This window comes from Dama dama, chromosome 26, assembly GCF_033118175.1.
Source record: "Dama dama isolate Ldn47 chromosome 26, ASM3311817v1, whole genome shotgun sequence".
NCBI classification, from domain to species: domain Eukaryota; kingdom Metazoa; phylum Chordata; class Mammalia; order Artiodactyla; family Cervidae; genus Dama; species Dama dama.
The window spans coordinates 25489392-25506561 of record NC_083706.1 but is presented as its reverse complement, the minus strand read 5'-3'; the positions used below and the strand labels follow the sequence as shown (position 1 = coordinate 25506561).

At 39.0% G+C, this 17170-nt stretch overlaps 1 pseudogene; it reads left to right on the top strand.

Annotated features, from left to right (window-relative positions):
* The first annotated feature begins 966 nt into the window (after positions 1-966).
* Positions 967-2500, top strand: LOC133046967 (heterogeneous nuclear ribonucleoprotein K-like; annotated as a pseudogene).
* Positions 2501-17170: the final 14670 nt, after the last annotated feature.

Below are 17170 nucleotides of genomic sequence, written 5' to 3'. Positions count from 1 at the left end.
AGGTTACAGAGATGGAGACATTCTGAAATGGTTGGAAACGGCACTGTAACTACTGCCCCATATTTTCCCAAGAGTTGGAAGAAAACAAAAGCAATAAATTTCAAACTTTACTTAAAAATGGCAAAATAACTAGTTAGAAAATTTCCTCAGGTTGATTGATGATACTGCTCAAAAACCTTAGCAAACACCTTCCTCATAATGAAATTTTAAATACTTTACCATTAAGATTAAAGATCCGTTCAGTTCAGTTGCTCATTCGTGTCCGACTCTTTGTGACCCCATGGATTGCAGTATGCCAGGCTTCCCTGTCCTTCAACAACTCCCGGAGCTTGCTCAAACCCATGCCCATTGAGTTGGTGATGCCATCCAACCATCCCATCCTCTGTCGTCCCCTTCTCCTCCTCCCTTCAATCTTTCCCAGCACCAGGATCTTTTCCAATGAGTCAGTTCTTCGCATGAGGTAGCCAAAGTATTGGAGTTTCAGCTTTAGCATCAGTTCTTCCAATGAATATTCAGGACTGATCTCCTTTAGGATGGACTGGTTGGATCTCCTTGCAGTCCAAGGGCCTCTCAAGAGTCTTCTCCAACACCACAGTTCAAAAGCATCAATTCTTTGGTGCTCAGTTTTCTTTATAGTCCAACTCTCACATCCATACATGACTATTGGAAAAACCATAGCTTTGACTAGACAGACCTTTGTTGGCAAAGTAATGTCTCTGCTTTTTAACATGCTGTCTAGGTTGGTCATAGCTTTCCTTCCAAGGAGCCAGTGTCTTTTAATTTCATGGCTGCAGTCACCATCTGCAGTGATTTTGGAGCCCAGAAAAATAAAGTCTGACACTGTTTCCACTGTTTCCCCATCTATTTGCCATGAAGTGATGGAACCAGATGCCATGATCTTAGTTTTTTGCACATTGAGTTTTAAGCCAACTTTTAAGCCAAGATTAAAGATAAGAATGGGTTCTCTGTCTAGCTGTGACCAGCTGAGGAGGCACGGTGGCATAGGGACTGTACCCTTGCCAGATTGGTGTGTCCCTTGAATACAAGAAAATGGAAACTGAACAGCCAGAGGAAACCTTTCCCAACACTGAAAACAATGGCTAATTTGGTAAACGCCCTGCTGAAGATATGGAAGAGGAAGAAGCTTTTAAAAGATCTAGAAACACTGCGGAGATGGTTGAATTACGCATTCTGCTTCAGAGCAAGAATGCTGGGGCAGTGATTGGAAAAGGAGGCAAGAATATTAAGGCTCTCCGTACAGACTACCATGCCAGTGTTTCCATCCCAGACAGCAGTGGCCCCGAGCACACATTGAGTATCAGTGCTGATATTGAAACGATTGGAGAAATTCTGAAGAAAATCATCCCTACCTTGGAAGAGGGCCTGCAGTTGCCATCACCCACTGCAACCAGCCACCTCCCGCTCGAATCTGATGCTGTGGAATGCTTACATTACCAACACTATAAAGGAAGCGACTTTGACTGCGAGTTGAGACTGTTGCTTCATCAGTCTGGCAGGAGGAATTATTGGAGTCAAAGGTGCTAAAATCAAAGAACTTCGAGAGAACACTCAGACAACAATCAAGCTTTGCCAGGAATGTTGTCCTCAATCTACTGACAGTCATTCTTATCAGAGGAAAACCTGATAGGGTTGCAGAGTGCATAAAGATCATCTTTGATCTTATATCAGAGTCTCCCATCAAAGGACGCGCTCAGCCTTACAATCCCAATTCTTATGATGAAACCTATGATTACAGTGGTTTTACAATGATGTTTGATGACCGCTGTGGACGTCCCGTGGGGTTTCCCATGTGGGAAAGAGGTGGTTTTGACAGAATGCCACCTGGTTGGGGTGGGCATCCCATGCCTCCCTCCAGAAGAGATTATGATGATATGAGCCCTCCTCGAGGACCTCCTCCACCCCCTTCCCGGACGAGGTGGCCAGGGCGGTAGTAGAGCTCAGAATCTTCCTCTTCCACCACCCCCACACCCTAGAGGAGGAGATCTAATGCCCTATGACAAAAGAGGAAGACCTGGAGACCGTTATGACGGCATGGGTGGTTTCAGTGCTGGTGAAACCTGGGACCCTGCAATAGATACATGGAGCCCATCAGAGTGGCAGATGGCTTATGGACCACAGGGTGGCTCTGGATATGATTATTCCTACCTAGGGGGTCGTGGCTCATATGGTGATCTTGGTGGACTTCTTATTACTACACAATTAACTATTCCCAAAGATTTGGCTGGATCTATTATTGGCAAAGGAGGTCAGTGGATGAAACAAATCCGTCATGAGTCAGGAGCTTCGATCAAAATTGATGAGCCTTTAGAAGGATCCGAAGATCGGATCATTACCGTTACAGGAACACAGGGCCAGATACAGAATGCCCAGTATTTGCTGCAGATCAGTGTGAAGCAGTATGCAGGTGTTGAAGGATTCTAATGCAAGATATTTTTTTCTTTTTTATAGTGTGAAGCAGTATTCTGGAAAGTTTTTCTAAGACTAGTGAAGAACTGAAGGAGTCCTGCATATATATATATATATTTTTTAATCTGCTTCTATTTAAAAAGCCAACATTCCTCTGCTTCATAGGTGTTCTGCGTTTGAGGTGTAGTGAAATCTTTGCTGTTGACCAGATGTAATGTTTTAGTTCCTTACAAACAGGGTGGGGGGTCGAGGGTGGGGGAGGGTGTGCAAAAACTAAACAGCAGCAGAGTGAGTGAATTTTAATTTTTGTTCATTGTTGGTGGTTTAAAGAAGTCCCCCCATGTAATTATTGTGAACACTTTGCTTTGTGGTCACTGTGACATTTGGGGTGGTGGGACAATGAGGAAAAGTAACAGTAGTCCATATGTCCCTGGCATCTATTCAGAGCAGCGTGCAGAATGTAATGCTTTTGCAAGAAACGTTTTATGAATTTAAAATAAATTTAGTGAACCTATTTTTGGTGGTCATTTTTTTTTAAGATGGTCATTTTTCAAATGGCTGAATTCCTTCCAACCTACCCCCAAACGGAACACTAAGTTTAATTTTCAGTCCTCTGTTGGATATAAATAAATGGCATCTCTTCTTGGACTTAGGCAAAGTATCTTGACAATACTCAGTTCTGGTGATTCTTAATGATTTGAAGTTCATTGCTTGGGAGGAAATTCCACCACACATTCATGCTTATAATAAGCTGGGGATTTTTGTTTTTGCAAATGCTTGCCCCTACTTTGCAACGATTTTCTGTTTGTTGATTCTGAAGAACCAAGGTGGGGAGCAACACAACCGATGGAATAGTGGTATAAGTTTATACCAGAAGCTTAATGACAAGTTTTATTAATCAGAACAATACTTGATTATGGAAGTGACTGATGCTAAATAAATTCTGATTATTTTTTATTAGATAATTTCTCACGTATAGACAAACTGCCAGCTTGGTAGTGTCTATTAGTTAAACTTTGTAAAATATATATATATATTTTTGTTTTTCCATTGTATGCAAATTGAAAGAAAAAGGTGTACCATTTCTCTGTTGTATGTTGGATTATGTAGGAAATGTTTGTGAACAATTCAAAGAAAAAAAGATGAAAAAAAAATCCTGCGGATGTTTTGTGTAGTATTTCTTGGCATTTGTATTAATAGTTAAAAGTTCACTTACAAATAAAATTCCCATAATGCTAGAAAAAAAAAAGTAAAGATAAGAATGTTTACTATCATTGCTATGATCAATACAAACTGCATGTCCTGGCCAAGATAGTAATACAAAAAAGAAAATGAGATATAAGTTTTAAAAGAGAAAAATAATTGCTATTTCTAAAGGTATGATATGAATTGTTGATATTGCTTATCTTTTTTGAATTATCTATCAGAATTATTAATAATTATGAGTAAATTAGCCATAAAAATTACTTTAAAAATCAAAAGTAGAATATCAGTGACCCATGGAATAATAGCAAATGAACTAACACTTGTATAACTGAAGTCTAAGAAAGAAGAAAAAGTATGGGGCAAAAAAAATATTTAAGAAAATATTGTTTAAAATTTGTTAACTTCATTTTAAAATATACCTATAATTATAAAAATTTAAGCAAACATCAAGCAGAGAGGAAAACAAGACTTAGGCCTATTATATTAAACTGCTGAAAGCCAGAGTTAAACAGCACATAAAAAGAGCAAGAGGAAAAATACACATGAAATAAGAAGGCTGTTTTCTTACCAGAAACAGTGAAAATCAGAAGGCAATGGAAAAATATCCTTTAAATTTATTAAGAATATATAAAATCTTTCAATCTAGAAAAGGCATTGAGCAGCAGATGTGTGCAAGACATATTTGAGGAAGTTCTTTTGGCTAAGAGTAAGTGATACCAGAAGAAAATTTGATAATGAAGAGTGAAACATTAAATATTGTGATACAGTTTATGAAAATAAACAAATTAAATGAAAAAGATACACTTTTTTTTTGAGAAAAACAACAAACCAAAGTGACAAAATTGAAAAAATAATTGTATAGTCCTATTAAGTAAATAAAATTCATAATTAAAAAGATAATCAAAGGTACAAACTTCTAGTTATAAAATAAATAAGTTTTGGGGATGTAAAGTACAAAATTCATAATTAAAAAGATAGTCAAAGGTACAAACTTCTAGTTATAAAATAAATAAGTTTTGGGGATGTAAAGTACTGCATGGTTACAGTTACTAATCCTGTATTGTATTTAAAGTTGCTGAAAGTAGAACAGTTTTTGTCACAGGGAAAAAATAATAACTGTGTCTGGTGATTGATGTTAACTAGACTTATTGTGGTCATCATTTCATATATATACATATACTAAATCATTATATTGTACACTTGAAATTATTCAATAAAATAATGTTATATGTTGATAATATCTAAATAAAAATAAAAATCTTCCTTCATAGAAAATGCTGGGCTCAGATGGCTTCATTGGTGAATTTTATCAGGCATTTAAACAAGAAATTATACCAATGATTGTCTTCTGATCTGTTTTTCCAGGGAAATTGGCATTTAAGGGAACAGTCTGAGTTTATTTGCTGAATAGACATATTTAGATTTGGGTCTGGCCAATAAAGAATTTCAGTATAATTTCAGCTGGGCTATAGTACTGTTGAAGTCATCCATTTATCATTCAGTGAGCATCTGACACTGGTGCTTAGCTTCAGCTGGCTTCTCCCTTGCTACAGGCTGGTGTACAAGAAAAGGCATGAAAAACGTAGGAACAGGGCACTGCTGTTGGACAAAAAGTCCAAGTTATAATCTCCTGAAGATGACTAATGTCAGCATTGATATAAACAAAGTCAGGGTGTTGGAAAGAAAGAAAAGGAACTCTGGTAAATCTGAGCCTAGATCAAGGTAAGTTTTGCATTTCATAAACACATGCTTTAGGCCAAATATTTAACAGACTAAAACTAATCACAGGGTTCTTGTTGCAGGTAAAAGAGAAGTAAGAAAAGATAGTCTTTTACATGCATTTCTTTCTAGTTTTAAAAATTCCTATTCTAGCAGAAAATTTCCCAAAATGAAGGAGAATAGGCACAACTGAGGACGAGGGAGAAACGTGTGCATCTGTTAGTAGCCATCTGAAAGACAAGCTTTCAAGGAAGAAGGAAGGTCTGGGAAGCTAAAGCAGCAGCCTTTCGCTGAATCTTCACGTGCATGGGCTGCAGTGTATGTAAATATAAATCGTGTGGGTCAGATTCCCCACAAATTGACTCTGAGGGGAGTCTAGTCTACAGAAAGGTCTTGAGGTGTTGCTGTCAGGATCAATGTTTGTGTGAGATGGGAGGGAAGCAGAGTCAGGCCAAGGGAGAAGTTGGGCTGCTATGTAGTAGCAACAAAAACCAAGGCAAGCCCAAGGGGAGCCATGAGTCTGGAATGGCTCTCTAGGTATATTCTGATTTGGGGAAGGGAGACCAGCTCTTCATATTGCATATCAACAAGTCTTGGGATGCATCTTGTCCCCTGCAGGAGGAAGGATGATGGGCAATATGGCTGTTTTCACTGGATGGCAAATCCCAGGGAGAACTGATGGGTGATAGCTAACAGCCAGCAGCACACTCAGCTGAGGGAATGAGCACTTTCCTTCCAGGAAAGGGAACCTGGGCAATGTTTACTGCAGTCCACTTTTGCACAGCTTGGATCCCCTTGCTTCATCTAAACCCTGAAGGTCTTCCTGCAGGAGGGGTGGGTCTCTTTCCTAGAGGAACGTCAGTGAAGAAAGCTATAGCCTTCCTGGATGCAGGTAGGCTTGAGGCTACAACTGTGATATGCCTTAGTTTCCTTCCTCCATGATTTATCCTAGATTTTCTTCTCCCACTGCTCATACCTATGCTGCCTTTGGTGGCTGAGCTGGTGGGGTGATCTAAAGTTGTATCTCTGACTATCTAAATCCCTGATCGAGTCCTTCTCAGACCTTGGCTACTGTATTTGTCTACTTACCATCACAATTGAGCAAAGAAGTGTTGAGATAACCAAGTGCCAAACATATTCCTCCCTGGCCTCAATGTTCCATAACAGCCTTCCTCCTGATGATCACATCAATTGCTTCTTTCAAGATTGTATTCCTCTCCTTGCCCCCTGGCCCCTTGTCATGAGAAGTATGAAGTATATAGGCATAAATCATAGCTTACATTTCCAAGGTGGAAGTTCCACACATATAGGAACTAAGACCAGTAAACACAGAGAGGCCAGAATCCAGAAAAGGAAGAAGAAACTCCCTATGGATCATTCCTACTTTCATCCCTTGGTCCCTGGCACTGTGTATTCTATTTAACTAATGGGGCACAGCGCTATGTATTGGTTGTTAATCTGAGTATATATCGCATCCTGGAAGATGACTACCTATCCTTGCATGGTATCATTTTTTAACTTGTGCCTTTTCTATGCCATCTGTGTAAGCTATTCTATTGTTCTTCAATGCCAGCTGGTTTGGATGCTGTGGTACATGACAAGACCAGCTGATCTCATGACTGTGGGCCCATGGTTGCACCTCCTTTGCTATAAAGTGAGTGTCTTAGTCAGTGGTTTCTGAACAGTGATGTCTTCACACTTTGCCTGAGACAACTCTTTGTTAGAGGCAATTGTCCTGTACGTTGATGTTTAGCAGCAACCCTGACCGCTGGCCACTAGATGTCAGTAGCCTCCTCCTAGTTGCGAGAACCAACTATGTCGGGGACACTGTCAAATATCCCCTTGGGTGGGGGGAAATATTGCCCCTGGTTAAGAACCATTGCCTCAGCCTGAAGCAATGTCATATGGGATTCCACGTGGGTGGATTCAACTTTCTGTAATCACATGGAAAATGGTGCTGCCTGAGATTCTCCAGACAGGAAAGGCAAATCCAAACCTAGAATACATAGAGATGCAAAAAGTGTTCAAAATAAATTGCAGTTTTTTTCCAGCTTGGAAACAGTTCCATGCAGTTAACTTGCCACCGGGTGGCTGGTTAGCCTCCGGAAGGGATGGTGCTGTATGTGGGAGTCAGCATTGATCTCTCTTGCCAGCCTCAGCAAATGGGAGCTCACGTAGCCAGACCCGCGCATAGCCTCCATTCTCTGGACACTATGGTGACTCTGTTCACTGTGCCTCGTGTTCAAACACTGTGAGCTCTGACGACACAGAGGTGGTCGACGTGGACCTGCTGACACTTTGTGTACTGTGATTACTTGGTTGTTTAACTCCTGTCCAGAGTAGACGCCCTCCACACGCAATGCCAAATCCTCATTGTGTGCCCTCTCCCATTGCTCCATCCATGTACCATGACTGATCTCTCCATCTTTCTCCTCTCAAGCTACTTGCCACCCATGAATCTGCATAGATTTTAATCTTGGGCCATTCTTTTTTCACCAAAAGGTGATCAGTTGTACCACCTGGAGCTCTGGCTATCAGAAAGATTCGCCCCACCACTGTCTTTAAAGGCCACCATGTAGTGAAGTTCTGATCCATGTTTAGCTTACACGCAAGTACTGGGATGACAGTTCATAAACCATCTTTGCTCTTTGCCTCCTTTGTCAGCTGTCCTAAGGCATCCCCTACACAATATAAATAAATGTTGGTTAAGAAACTGGTGTATGAAACGGGAGTCGGGACCAGATTGTGCTGCTTACTTGAGTCTTCTGGTGTTGCTGTTGTTCAGTTGCTAAGTCGTGTCCGACCCTTTGTGACCCTGTGGACTGTAGCACACCAGGCTTCCTTGACCCTCACTATCTCCCAGACTTTACTCAAACTCATGTCCCTTGTGTCAATGATGCCATCCAACCATCTCATCATCTGTTGCCCGCTTCTCCTCTTGCCCTCAATCTTTCCCAGCATCAGGGTCTTTTCCAATGAGTCAGCTCTTTGCATCAGGTGGCCAAAATATTGGAGCTTCAGCTTCAGCATCAGTCCTTCCAATGAATATTCAGGGATGATTTCCTTTAGGATTGACTGGTTTGATCTCCTTGCAGTCCAAGGGACTCTCAAGAGTCTTCTCCATCACAACTCGAAAGTTTCAATTCTTCAGTGCTAAGCCTGGTTCCCCAGTGGCTCAGTGGCAAAGAATCTTCCTTCAATGCAGGAGCCGCAGGAGATGTGGATTCGATCCCGAGGTAGGGAAGATCCCCTGGAGGAGGGCATGGCAACCCACTCCATATCCTTGCCTGGAGAATCCCATAGACAGAGGAACCTGGCAGCCTACAGTCCCTAGGATTGCAAAGAGTTGGACATGACTGAAGTGACTTAGCACACACAAGCCTTCTTAATGGTCCTATTCTCACATCTGTATATGACTACCAGAAAAAGTAGAGCTTTGACTATATGGATCTTTGTTGGCAAAGTGATGTCTCTGCTTTTTTAATACGCTGTCTAGGTTTCTCATAGCTTTTCCTCCAAGGAGCAAGCGTCTTAATTTCATGGCTGCAGTCATTGTCTGCTGTGATTTTGGAGCCCAAGAAAATAAAATCTGTCACTGTTTTCACATTTTCCCCATTTGCCATAAAGCAACGTGCTTGTGCCTAATCCTTGTACCATTTTCATCATAAGAGTGAGCGGGTCTTATAAAGTATATAATTTTGAACTATTTGACTCCTTTCTTTAGTTCTAAAATGAAAGGTTGAATTAAATAAACTATAACATCTCTTCCAATTCTAGAATTTTATGAGAAGAAGCATAATTTTGTGTTTAGAATGATGGTTGACGTTGGCAGCTTTGATTTATGACCATAAGTTCATTGCGTGGCCTCATCTATGAACTCCTCTATGCGCCTATATATCATCATCCCAGGTGGTACTAGTGGTAAAAATCTGCCTGCCAATGCAAGAGACAAAAGAGATGCAGGTTCTAACCCTGGGTTGGGTTAGATCCTCTGGAGGAGGAAATGGTATCCCATTCCAGTATTCGTGCCTGGAAAATTCCACGGGCAGAAGAGCCCGTGGGTAGCCCGTGGGGTACCGTTCACGGGGCTGCAAAGAGCCAGACACAGCTGAGTGACTGAGCAGACACAACCAATTAAATCATAACAGCGAGGAAACAAACATTCTCAAAGCCAATAAAAATTGCCTGTGTCCACAGCAACATTGCTTCGAGTATTCACCAATCAGTTTCTTGTACCAAGTTGCCCAGTCACCTACACACCCAGTTTATAGTAAATGTTATTTTTAAGATTATAGAATAAAGCATTTCCTTTGGAGAAAACTTAAAAATGAGAGCTGATGGAGTCAGAGATAGATTGAGATGGAGGCTACGAGGCATGAGGATTGCTGCTTATTTATTTGCAATGAACAAACTATTTTAAAGTTGACTAACAGAAGAATTGATGCTTTTGAACTGTGGTGTTGCAGAAGACTCTTGAGAGTCCCTTGAGCTGCAAGAAGATCCAACCAGTCCATCCTAAAGGAGATCAGTCCTGGGTGTTCATTGGAAGGACTGATGTTGAAGCTGAAACTCCAATATTTTGGCCACTTCATGCGAAGAGTTGACTCATTGGAAAAGACCCTGATGCTGGGAAGGATTGGGGGCAGGAGGAGAAGGGGACGACAGAGGATGAGATGGCTGGATGGCATCACCGACTCGATGGACATGGGTTTGGGTGGACTCCGGGAGTTGATGATGGACAGGGAGGCCTGGAGTGCTGTGGTTCATGGGGTCGCAAAGAGTCGGGCACGATTGAGTGACTGAACTGAACTGAACTGAACAGCATTATAAGAAAAGTAATATTGTAATTAAACATACTATATTAGCAAGGGTTCTCCAGAGAAACAGAACCAATAGGGTATATGTGTGTAAATATAAGCATTTTGAGTTGCTTCAGTTGTGTCTGACTCTTTGCTGCTTTTCTATCCATGGGATTCTCCAGGCAAGAATACCAAAGTGGGTTGCCATGCCCTCCTCTGGGGGATCTTCCAGACCCAGGGATTGAACCTGCATTTCTTACATCTCCTGCATTGGCAAGTGGGCTCTTTACCACTAGCACCACCTGGGAAGCCCATGTGTATGTGTGTGGGTGTGTGTGTGTGTGTGTGTGTGTGGGATGTGTGTGGGGGGTGGTGTGTGTGTGTGTATTGATAATTGCAAGGTGTTTGCTAAGGCTTATATGAATTGCCCAATGAAATGAATGTCTTGATCACTGCAGATTGTGGAAAATATACCCCAAGTGGGAAACACATTTTCTAACAGTTTCTTTCTGACTGTGAGGGCATCAGCCTTCTGGCAATAGAAGGCTTCAACCTATCTGGAAAATATTTACAATAAAAAGAAGATACTGACAACCCTCACTAAGTGGTGGGTGGATGAAGCCCAAATGCATCTGTTGAAAGGGTCCAGAAAGAGGGGATCTGAGGCCCTGCCCAGTTAGATGTTTTTGGCAGACTAGTTTTGAAATTTTATAGACTTCTCCCCACCAGTGTCTTCAGATGTCATGTGATTCTGTTTACTATGATATTAACTTTATTATGGTAGTCTAAAATTGAACCCTCAGTATCTCTGCGGAATACCTGTGTTTATCTATTACCACACTCTCTTGATTACTGTAGCTTATGGTAAATCTTGAAGTTGTGTAGTATCAGTCCTCTGACTTATTATTCTCCTTCAGTACTGTGTTGGCTCTTTCACATCTTTTACCTCTCTTTAGAATCACAAAATAATTTGCTGAAATTCGGATTGGAGTGGCAATGAATGTATAGATCAATTTGGGAGGAACCGGCATCTTGGCAATATTGTCTTCTATCTGTGCATATGGATTATCTCTCCATTTATTTAGTTCTTTAAAAAAAAATTTCATTTATCAGAATTTTGCAGTTTCCCCCATACAGATCTTAAACATATTTTGTTAGGCTTATACCTGAGTGTTTCACCTTTTTTGGGTGTTTTGTTCTGTATGGTTCTTATTTCCTTTCTTGCTGTATTGCATTGAGTGGAACTTCCAGCACTGTTTGAAAAAAAGCAGTCAGAGCAGACATCCTGGCTTGTTCCTGATCTCAGGTGGAAAGCATTTAGTCTTCTTATCACTAAGGGTATCTTTGCTGCAGGGTTTTTTGCTTTTGTAGATGCTCTTTATAAAGTTGAGGAGACTCCCCTTTGTTTCTTATTTTCTGACACCTTTTATCATGAATGAATATAGAATTTTTGTCAAATGCATGTTCTGCCTCAACTGATATTATCCTGTGACTTTTTTTTGTCACTCAGCCTATTAACATGGTGGATTACATTATTGATTTTCAAATAGTGAACTAGTCTTGTAGCCCTGAAATAAACCATGTTTTGTCATGATCTATAATTCTTTTTTATATATGGTTGCATTCCATTTGCTAATATTTTGTTAAGAATTTTTGCGTCTATATTCATAAAGGTTATTAGTCTTTACTTTTAAAATTATCTTAGTATTGCCTTGGTATCAGGATAATATTAGCTTATAAAACTAAGCAGAAAATGTTTTCTGCTATTCAATTTTCAGAAAAATATTGGGTGTAATGATTTGTTCTTTCAATATCTGTATAATTAGTTTCAAGTGCTCGGGCCTGGTGCACTGGGAAGACCCAGAGGAATCGGGTGGAGAGGGAGGCAGGAGGGGGGATCGGGATGGGGAATACGTGTAAATCTATTGCTGATTCATGTCAATGTATGACAAAACCCACTGAAAAAAAAAAAAAAAAAAATAAATAAATAAATAATTGAATTCAATTTCCTTACTAGATTTTGGACTATTCTAATTCTATATTTAATATTGAGTGAATTGTGGTAGCTTGTGCTTTTTGAGAATCTGGTCCATCTAGTGTAAGTTATTCAATTTACATAAGTAGATTATTGATTTGAGATATTTGCTTCTTTCTAATATAAACATTTAGTGTTAATAAAATTTCCCCTCAGAACTATATTTGTTATGTCCCACAGATTTTATGCTGTGTTTTAATTTTCATTCAGTTCAATGTATTTTTTTTTATTTCCCTTGAGACTTGCTCTTTGACTCATGTTTTCAAATGTGTTGTTTAGTTTCCAAGTGGTTGGAGGTTTTCCTGTTATCTATTTGTTATTTGTATCTAGTTTGACTCCAATGTGGCAAGAGATCACAGTTTGTGTATCATTTTCATTATTTCAAATTTGCTGTAGTTTGTTTTATTGCCCAGGATGTGGTCTATCCAGTATATGTCCTATGGTTCCTTGAGAAAACTGCATATTCTGCTGCTGGTGGTTGAGTATTCTATAAACATCAGTTTGAGCTTGTGGGTTAATGATGTTTTTAAGTTCTTTTATATCCTTGCTGATTTCCTATCTAGTTGTTTTATCAATTGCTGAGAGAAGGATATTGAAATCTTCAACTATAATGGTGGGCTTGTTTAGTTCTCTTTATATTAATAGTTCTACCAGCTTTTGTTTCACATATTTTATTGTGCTGTTCTTTGCTACACGTGCATTTAGAATTGCTATACCTTCTTGAAGAATTGATCTTTTAACATAATGTAATATCCCTGGTAATTTCATTTGCTTCAGTTAGCTTCTTCTGACACTACTCTGACAGGTGAAGTGCACACATCGCGTCATTATTGCTAGAAGTCTTTTTTGTTTTCTGCTCAGCCTCTGTTGACTCCTGAAAAGAGGAGGAGCTCCTCATCACTGCTAGACATGGATGAGAATTCAGCCTCTCCATTAGCACCATCCTATACCACCTGGCTGGTAGAGACATGAGTGCTTTCTATTGCTCCCTCATGGGATATTGGAGGGTGGAGTCTCATCACTGCTGGGCAATGGTGAAGGTCCCGATGCTCCATTAGATTTCCTCTGACAACACCTCAGTGTTAGAGGTCACGCCTCATGTCCTGGTGATGGTGGAAGTCTAGACTCCCTGTCAGCCTTTACCAAGGGTGGGAAGTGGGACCAAAGTTACTTTTTTTCCCCCTGTGATATTTAGCTAAAGTAGCCCAGTGGTAAAGAATTGGCCTGCCAAGAAGGAGATACAGCTTCAGTCCCTGGGTTAGAAGATCCCCTGGAGAAGGAAATGGCAACCCACTCCAGTATTCTTGCTTAGAAAATCCCAGGGACAGAGGAGCCTGGTGTTGTTACAGTCCATAGGGTTGCAAAAGAGTGAGTGACTAAGCAGCAGCCACAAGTAGCTAAAGGTGAGCCTTTTCTGTCTAAAAATTTTCTATCTTGCTGGACTGCCCATTCCTGGTCCTTTAGCTAAAGAGAGTAGGCCTCTGGTATGACTTTTTTAGTTTGCATCTATTTGTTTCTTGGTTGGCCATTTCTTTGGCTCCAAGTCTTGGGTGTATAAGCAAAAGTGGAAACACAGAGAACTCATCAATGTGTCGTTTCTTAGGTCCTGAGGTCCCTAGTCTAACTTCTCTCAACTCCCCTTTCAGAGTCTTCTTATGTTTTGTTTTATACATAGTGACTAGAACTTTTAATTGTTCATAGTGAGAAGAATAATGAAAAGTATGTCTACTATATTTGCATAAGTGGAAATCTCCTTTGACTATTTTGACTGATACTGTATAAGCATTCTCATTTTAAAGAGATAGTTTGAAATCAGCTCCATTTACTTTATTACTTGAATATAAGATGACCTCTTTCCACATATGCTTGGATGTAAAGGATGTGAATTATCTTAAGTGCAGTCAAGTTTAGCCTGTTCTCTTTGGAAAGACTCTACTGGGTCAGTGACACATGTATCATACATGGGGACCCCAGCCCCATGTATATATAGCACCTTCTGATCTAATGACAATATAACAAATTCATCCAATATGTAAGAAATGCATAATATAAACTGGCCTTTCAGGCAATAAGTTTGAGGAGGAAATGAAAAACAAAAAAGATTTTATTCATGAAACTTCTAACACTGACTATAACAATAACCTCTGGAAAAGGTATGGTGCCATGTTACAAAAGTTCTCTAGCTTATTTATCTGAGTAACATTAAAGTTCTAGTGTTTTTTAGGATACTATTTAGAAATACATATAATTGATGTCATGATATAAATTTAGATAAATTTTAATAGCAGGAGATATGTTTTTATTCAATAAAAAAGCAACTCTGAGCACAAGATAAAAACTAAAAGTCCTAGACCATTTTTTTATGATTTTTTTCTTTTAAAAATCTATAATTGTTAGAAAAATCTCCTAACTCTATAATTGTCTTTAGAGAAGCAGAGTACAAAGTTTTAAGAAATACATTTGGGAAAATACTTGAAACTTAAAAACTATGTTTTTAAATTTTGAAAGAGCAAGTACTATTTTGTTATAAGAAAAGATAGCTTGATTCTTCACAGATATTTAATGACTTTGTAGAAAGCAAAATTGAAAAAGCTCTGATAAATGAATTGTTGTTTGATTTGGGTCTCAGTCTCCGTTGTTCACTTGAACTGTGAACTCTACATTCACTCTACATTCAATATCGTGCTTTGAAATTTCAGTGTGGCCTAGATAGAAGGAAGAGATGAAGGAAGGAGAAAAGGAAAGAATGAAGAAAGAGAAGGAAGGAAGAAAGGAAGGGAGGGAGGAAAAGAAGATTCAAATATTTCAAATAAATCAGCACTTGTGAGAAAAGGCCACTGTTTTTCATGCACATGCTTGACTTAAGAAAAAGGCAAAATACATTTAGAAGACTGTACAATTTTTCTTTTGCCTTCTCAGCTTTCATTTCCATTCACCTGGTAATAGCACCTAAAGTGTATGGGTCAAGTGGTAAGCCCATTAACCCAAATTGGGTCAATAAGAAACTTACAATACACGGGCTTCCCTGGTGACCCAATGGTAAAGAATCTGCCTACCAATGCAGGGGACATGGGTTCGATCTATGGGTGGGGAAGATCCCACTTGCCGTGGAGCAACTAAGCCCTCACGCTACAACTATTGAGCCTGTGCTCTAGAACCTGGGAGCCACAACTCCTGAAGCTCTCACGCTCTAGAGCCCACGCTCCACAGACAGAAAAGCCACCAAAATGAGAAGCCTGCGTGCTATAACTAGAGAGTAGCTCCCACTTGCCACAACTAGAGAAAAGCCCCCACAGCAATGAAGACCCAGCACAGCCAAAAATAAATAATATATGAATAAATAAACTTTAAAAAAGAATATCTTAAAAAAATTTTAAAAAGTTACTTACAATACAGAATGTTAAAAACTTCAGTAAGATGCGATAAAGCAACAACATTTTCCACCCAAAACTTTATTCATTATCCTCATTCAACTAAAATATAAAGTCTAAAATCATTTTGAATAAAATCCATCTGAATCTCTAGATTGAGTGATGTCCAATAGTCTTTCAGAGTATTTACCAGTATTTACCTAAAAATGCCCGGTTTCCATAGGTGACTATGATTCCAATTCCATATTAACTCCAATATCCATAAGGATGTTTACTGCTTGAAAAATGTCTTTCTCCTTGAAAAAATTCAACCAGAGTGCTAAAGACAAATGTCCTCTGAAAAAATTAAGGTAATTGGTCTGCCTTAAATGGCACAGGCTAGAATTCCACAGACAAACCACTGTCATAACTCTCCACTGGATCATCTAAACAGGTAGGCTGTTCATGAGACTTGCGTAGAATTTGCACTATGTTTCAGGGGAATGTTTGTGGTCTCCTGTAGACTATTTTATAACGTTTTTCAAAAAAAAAAAAAAAAAAACTTCTAAGAAATCATATTCACTGTAGGTATTACTTGAAGGTACCAGAAGGCATCAGCCTTTGGTTAGAGGGAAATATTTCTGCTGAAAGAGAGCAAAGAACAGAAAAATATGCAACTTCTAAAGGATTAAAGTCACATTCTACAGTTCATATTTTTTTCTTGACTGGACTTTTTATTTTATTTTTTTTTTCATGATATCTTCTTTTTTTAACAGTCTTATTTAAAAACTGGATTACCATAGTTGAAAATCAGAACCAGTGGGTACACTAGGGTTGAAAATTCTGGACAATTTCATCATTTTCTTTTATTTTAGAATTACATTGACTAAATATGGAGATATAAAATATTAGGTTGAGAGAAAATTTATTCAGTTATTGGGTAAATAATTCCACAAGAGGCATTGGTTATGATGAATTAATACCACCACAGCATGGGCATTTAAAGCAATATTCAACATTTAGAAAAATGTGTCTTTAAGTGGGAAAACCTAACAGATAGAAAACTATAAAAGTGATGGTTCATAAGCACATATATAACAATGTATATAACAATATGTAACACATATTACATATGTAACAATATAACATATGTAACAATAAGTACATTGTTCTGTACTACATGTAGGCACTTATCCTCCACACCGAGCAGGCCAATCACCTTACTTCATGTCAGACCCAGTCTTTTTTGGGTCATCAGGCAAGGCAAACATTTTCATCTGAAATGTCACTGCAAAGTAAAACACATAATTTGTGACATTTCTCAATAAAACATATACCTAAATAGCTATCCAGTTTCCTATATAGAGGAAGAGAAAAAGCACATTTTCTACAGATCACCAGAATAGGGTATGGAATGAGATAAGTTTCAAGAGAATAGTATCTTTTGGAAAGATTCCAGTACAGAACTCTCGTTAGTAGATGATTAAGAACAGAATCTGAACTCAGGTCCCTGGAAACTTATTCTGCCTTGACACACTGCCCCTTCAAAATAAGTATATTAATCAATAATACAGAAATGAAATCAGAAAAATACCTATTAAATTTTTATTTTATTTATTTATTTATTTGGCTGG